Raw genomic sequence first — 7,387 nt, forward strand, 5'->3', positions numbered from 1 at the left:
CTATCCTAATTTGTTGAGTTTCAGTCCGTAATTCTCCCATATGCTATGATCATCCCCCATAAAGTACCTAAAGCAGCTATCATTCATTGCATTTCCTGTGTTGCTATTAGAAGGTGAAGTCTCAGGCTAGTCCACTGCTATTATCACAAAAGGCTCCTCCGTGATTATTGCTTATAGACTCATTATTATGACAGTAATATAAACATGGTTTTGGATTCTCCTTTATTTTCTTGTTGCACTTGATTACATAATTATTGACACTATCCCACTTTTCTTTACAGACTAAAGCACTCCTGTCATATCCAAAACAAGCCATTTTTGTTGCTATTCTTTCCCACAGAACTTCTGAAATCCCACCTTGAAACCTTGAGTCCAAATTAGTTCTCAACTGGATTTGCCTTATAATCTCACATCCGGCCAGATATCTCCCTTTTCATCGTTGTTCTAGTTTTCCTCTTAGGCTTTGAGTTTCTTCCACCATCAATTCGTCAGACGGTGAAGCCTTAAGTTCTTTACCAGTAGCGTTTCATATAGCTTCCATTGGTGCAGCACACCATGCTTCGATCCATCCTCTTTCATTAGTCCAGAACTTGTGCTCTTTTTCTATTCTATCTGCATCTTGTTTCCTCCATTCTTCCACTCTTATAATCCTCCCTTATTCTTTGTCCTCATCATTTTCTCCATCCAGGCCTTCTGTTTATCCATCAGTTTCCTCATTTTTCATCAATGAAGTCTTTTATCTTTGTTTTCCACCTCCTCTTACCCTTTTTCTTCTGCCTATTACCACTCGAGTCATCGCTTGTTCCTCCATTACCATCTCCTCCGTCTGATGAAGTAGTATCTAAATCAGAAGAATTAGATAGACTAAAGCTAGTATCCGAGAGCTTTGGAATTTATGAAGCTCTTGAATTGAGAGATGGAGGGTCAGACTAGATTTGGAAGGGTGTCTCAAAGGTACGAGTTTGTAATGGCTAACTGTAACACCCCAAATCTAGATACCTAAATTTAGAAGTACTATCATTTAATTCCCTCTTAAAACCATAAATGCAAAAAACTGATTAGAAATTTTTCTTTAACATAAAAATATTGACAACTTTCTTTTAAGAAAAGAATTTCTGAAAACTTTTATGTTTAATAAAAATATAAGATGATCAAATTAAATGTTAAACTTATTTCAGCTTGAGTCAATATTAAATGTATCAGTATCGAGTTCGTCTTACCACAAGTAGTCATCTTGAATAATCTTGCCTTCATCATCTGAAATTGGAGAGGATAATGTGGAATGAGCTAACGTTCAGTAAGCAAACCTCATGCATATGATGTATGATTATGATATACATATGAATTACTTTAAGATAAAATTATTTCTCAATATGTATCTCCTTTCTTTCATTTCTTTAAAAACTTAACTTTGACGTCATGAGTTCACTTTGTGTATTGCTTAGCCAATCAGAATGTAGTGGGCAATTATTATTTGAAACCACCAGTCGAATCTTCTGGTAGTATCGCAAAGCGGTTAACATTAACATTATCATTGAATATTAAATATTGAACATTGGTCGGGTGCACCGATCCCCCACGCCCCATTTCCCACTCACACGTTTCATAACATAGACATACACCTCGTAACAAAATATTTGGGATACATATCTTTTAAGAACATTCATTGACATTTGAATTTTTTTATTTTTCTTGAAACCTCATGTATGCTCATGAATGCATTGACGTGCATGAAAATGTCATGAGAAGTATTAATGACATAAAGCGTAATAAATTAACTATCAAGTTCACATAATAACAAATTTAAATAACACATTTATACATTTAATAATGTAATGTGCGTATAAAGACAAATAAGAGGTTTACTTACCTGAAGTTCCTAGAGATTTACTTTTCTTGAATGGCAAGTGAAGATGTTCCTAGCCATCCATGAAGTCAATGTTCAAAAATCCTATTTCATTACTATTTATTTAGTAACTTTGACAAATTTACAATTTAAACGAAAACTGAAGCGTCGCTCTATTAAATTAACTGATTTATTATTGTTGTTGTAAAAATAAAAAAAAATAAAAACCTACGCGTAAACAGGATTGACATTCCTATATATTTTAAAGTTAAAATCGCTCATCATTCTAATAGTTACTAATTTGTTCAATAACTGTAACAATAATAGATCACTAACCGTTAAAATAATAAATCCCTATACAACACAATTAAAATAATAAATCTATTTTCCTACAAATTTTATTTAACTACACACAATCAGTGCATACAAATACAAATTTATAGACACATGCCTACATATACCTGTACATACATATAAGGTATATATATGCATAGACACATATATATACAAAACATACATATATCCATATGATAATCACACCACTCCTCTATATACTATATATACACACATATAATTGTAATACCTACAACTTATATTAGTATTAAATAAGTACACACATGTACATACAGGCATATACATATAATGTGCAAAAACTCATCTATACGTATACATACAACATATATATGTGCAGTCAATGGCACACTCATTTCATATATAAAATGAAATAGAAACATTATTTTAATAATAATCAAATAAAATGTCATGATTGCTTTTGAATTCAAAATTAAATAATTGAGTAAAATGAAAATGAAAATTTCATACCTTACCATCAATCTCATTTTCTAGAATTCAAAATGCCTCATGAATATGATGGAGCCGATTTTAACATGTAAGGCGGTGAAGAAAATAGGTAAAGTCATATTTTCTAACTTAATGACAATTATTTGGCATAATTTATGGAAATAAATCTTAACACTCCTTATTTATCTTATTAACTTATTTAAATCCTTTAATTATTTTATTGATTAGAAACCCATTTGTTGTTCAATTATTATTTTTATATAAATTACTCAAAAATGCACTTATTGAAAAGAGAAAAACATCTAAGTTCAATAAAAAAACAAGACGAGCTCAAATCACATAATAAACCAATTTATTATGTAATTTAATCATATTAACTTGAGTTAATAGTCACGTCAATCGTTTAGGGCGTCTAGAACACATTTTGTTGTAAAAGCAATATAATTAGTCACGATGAATACAGTTATATTAATTAAGAAATAAATTAAACATTAATAATAATCTAGATAGACATGATAAATATGAAAGACAAGCATGTGGTGTTACACTAACTGATTAATTTTTGACAAGCAAATATTTTTGTTTACCAATGTTTGCATAGTGTTGGTATGTATATAGGCCGTTAGCAATGTTAACACTATCATTGGCCCTACTCTCATTGGCAAGGTTTGTTTTTCTCAGCTGTAGCATGGTTCTCATTGCCGTAACTTGGTCATTTTCGACATTTTAAGCCTCTGTTATATAAAAATAGTTATTCTTTACATCAACATTCCCCAACTGAAAAATGAAGTATGGCTGCTTTAGCAGGACCCAACAGATCAGACTGGTATAGAAAACTTCAATCTTCACGGTTCCACGGTTCAACAACCTGATGGTGATAAATTTAATGATGCTCATTTCTAGAAGAATCTAGAATTACTTGCCTACAATATCCTAGAATTCCTTAGTAAGCAAGTATAATAAAAAATTAGAATTGTCTAGATTCCACTAGAGTAACTTGGACACCAAAAAATCTTGTATAGGTTGTAGACACTTGTAGAATTCTCTAGAAGATGTGATAAGAGTCTATAAATAGGGCATGATCCCTCATTTTTTTGTAAGAAAAAAAAGAAGCTAGACAAAGTTCAAGCTATTGTAAGCCATCATCATTCTAATAAAATTCCTTTCTCCTACCCACTTTGTCCACCAAATTACTTTCTACCAAAATCTTTCAAACTATTAACTTTCAATAAAAAGCAAACTATTTTTTACCTCCAAAATTATTCCATACAAAACATCCTCAATCATCCTATCTCATCACTACAACAACACAAAAACTATCAGTGGTATCAGAGCCACGTTCGATTGATATTGGGTGTATGCATATATGATGGCAGACGCTTTCCGCTCATCAATTCCTATCCCAACATTTAATGGGGATAACTATGATTTTTGGTCTATCAAAATGAAGACCTACTTTTGTGCTTAAAATTTATGGGATGTCGTCAACGATGGGTATACTAACCCAGATGACATTTCCACTTTAACTTCCGCACAAAAGAAGGAACTTAAGGAGAATCAACAAAAAGATTCTCTAGCATTACTTTCTCTACAAATGAGCTTGACGGATACATATTTTCCAAGAATTATGGGAGCCAAAACAGCGAAAGAAGCATGGGATAAGTTGAAGGAGGAGTTCTACGGCAGTAACAAGGTACGTACTTGCCGCCTTCAAACTTTAAGAAGGAATTTTGAAAATCTAAAAATGAAAGAGTCAGAAACCGCAAAAGATTATTATTCAAGAATAGATGAAATAGTAAATCAACTAAGGTCTTATGGTGATGATGTTCCCGAAAAGAAGGTTGTTGGAAAAATTTTAATTACTTGCACAGAAAAATATGATCCAATTATTGTAGCTATTGAGGAATCCAAGGATATAGATGAATTAACAGCTGGAGAATTAATGGGATCATTAGAAGCTCATGAAAAAAGATTAGAAAGGCGCTATGAAATGGAGATAGAAAACGCTTTTCAATCGAAACTTAATATGCGGTTTCAAAAATCTAAAGAAGGTGGAAGAAAATTTAAAGAGAATTTAAAAAATAAAGAAATTCAAGGAAGATATGATGAAAACGTTCGAGATGACTGATCTGGGATTAATGCACTATTTTCTTGGGATCGAGGTAACTCAATCTAAAGATGGGATATTTATAGCTCAGAAGAAGTATACCACCAATCTATTAAAAAGGTTCAAGATGGAAGGTTGCAAAACAGTAGCAACCCCTCTGGATAGCAACAAATCACTCAAAAAAGAAGACGGTGCTCCAAAAGCAGATAGTTCACAATTTCGAAGCTTAATTGGAAGTTTACTCTATCTAACTGCTACAAGGCCAGATATAATGTATGCAACCAGCCTACTTTCAAGATTTATGCAAAATCCAAGTCAAGTTCACTATGGAGCTACAAAGCGGATACTAAGATACCTCCAAGGAACAAAAGACTATGGAATAAGGTATGAGTCTATGCCTGACTCAAGACTACTTGGGTATACTGATAGCGATTGAGCAGTATCAGTAGATGATATGAAGAGCACATCAGGCTATGCATTCACACTAGGTTCGGGAATATTTTCTTGGGCATCAAAGAAACAGGCAACGGTTGCACAATCATCAGCTGAAGCAGAGTATATTGCAGCAGCAATGACTACGAGTCAAGCAATATGGTTAAAGCGCATACTTGAAGATATGGGAGAGCCACAAAATGAAGCAATAAAGATCTACAGCGACAGCAAATCAGCTATAGCAATGGTCAAGAATCCTGTATTTCACAGCAGAACAAAACATATTGGCATCAAGTATCACTTCATCAGAGAAGCTGAAGCAAACAAAGAGATAGAACTTAAACATTGCAAAACTGAAGAACAATTGGCGGACATATTCACGAAGGCGCTACCACGAGCAAAGTTCGAGCTACTACGAGAAATGATTGGAGTTACCGAAATGAGCATCAAGGAGGAGTGATAAATTTAATGATGCTCATTTCTAGAAGAATCTAGAATTACTTGTCTACAATATCCTAGAATTCCTTAGTAAGCAAGTATAATAAAAAATTAGAATTGTCTAGATTCCACTAGAGTAACTTGGACACCAAAAAATCTTGTATAGGTTGTAGACACTTGTAGAATTCTCTAGAAGATGTGATAAGAGTCTATAAATAGGGCATGATCCCTCATTTGTTTGTAAGAAAAAAAAGAAGCTAGACAAAGTTCAAGCTATTGTAAGCCATCATCATTCTAATAAAATTCCTTTCTCCTACCCACTTTGTCCACCAAATTACTTTCTACCAAAATCTTCCAAACTATTAACTTTCAATAAAAAGCAAACTATTTTTTACCTCCAAAAGATGGAGCTCAGAATGAATGAGGCTGGTGCAAACAGAAAGTAATTTTAATCGTTGACTTCTGAATATCTTTGTTATATTTGTATGTGTAAATATTTTGTCCTTTTCAGCTTGGTGCAAATGCCATCCTGGCTGTGTCTATTTCCGTGTGCAAAGCTGGAGCTGGCATTCTTAATATTCCCCTGTACAAGATATGTTACAGATCATTCTACTGCCCAATCTTTCCCTTAATAAGAGAATTTGCCAGTCTAGTGTGTTCATCCCTATCAATGACTCTCATAATTTGAAAAATACAGCTCTACACATGTCCACTACATTGCAACTGATTCCCCCTGAATCGGTCAAAACAGTGTAATATAACCTGTGCTACATTTTCTTAGATTTGCTGTAGTCGTCCATATTGTTTTTCATATATACCATGTTGGTGGATCTATCTTATGTAATTAATATGAATATTTCTGGGTACAACACATTGTGAACCTGGCCAGTAACAAGCAGCTGGTATTGCCTGTTCCTGCCTTCAACGTTATCAACGGCGGATCACATGCTGGGAACAAACTTGCTTTGTAGGTATGTGTTTCGATATTTACATGGGTTAGATCATATTTCTTAGAATTTGAGTTTCTCATCAATTTTTATTGCAGGAATTCATGATTCTACCAGTTGGAGCTTCCTCTTTTAAGGAGACCATGAAGATGGGTGTGGAAGTGTGTGACAATTTGAAGGTAAGGTTTCTGTTCTCTCTTCCTTCGTTTACCTGCTTAATCAATTTCTAATTAATGGTCATATCTATTTTAAATTTAATGTAATTGAAAGATCTAGCCTGCATATATCTACTATCAAAATGCATAATTTAGGGAATATGCTATAGTTTGAAGATGTAAAGAATTCTGCAATTGCTTTGTCGTGATTTTGTACCTCCATTTCAATGAAGCTATATGAATTTCTAGTTTTTGGGTTATCGGGTATGTGGCTAGTCGACAAGAGGTTTTGTCTAGGGAACACACTATAATTTGAGGATCTCTAAAAATTCTACAATACTTATGTTGGTTTGCATTTTTATATCTCTGTACAACATAGAATTTCAATGTTCGTAGATTATTAGGTCCGCAGCCGGTGTTGAATTGAGTTTTACATCAATGTATTTCTGTATCCTTATGAAAAGTGAATCTTGCTAGGCCTATTGCTGATCATGGAATAGATGTTCCCAGTTTGCACTTTTTATTATGTCTATAAGCTTAGGGTCAAAGAGTTTCTCTCGCATCTGTGATGTCTGAATACTAGAAATTGGATTTCCTTGATTTCAGGCTGTCCCAAATTTCAGTTTTTTTTTTTTTTTTTTTTTTTTTTTTTTTTTTTTTT

General features: G+C 33.2%; 2 pseudogenes; one reads left to right on the forward strand and one right to left on the reverse strand.

Annotated features, from left to right (window-relative positions):
* LOC111404688 lies at positions 1-824 on the reverse strand (annotated as a pseudogene).
* A 5-nt stretch (positions 825-829) lies between these two features.
* The window catches only part of LOC111404689, an 8,739-nt pseudogene continuing 2,181 nt past the window's right edge, over positions 830-7,387 (forward strand).

The sequence above is a fragment of the Olea europaea genome, chromosome 11 (assembly GCF_002742605.1).
Source record: "Olea europaea var. sylvestris chromosome 11, O_europaea_v1, whole genome shotgun sequence".
NCBI lineage: Eukaryota > Viridiplantae > Streptophyta > Magnoliopsida > Lamiales > Oleaceae > Olea > Olea europaea.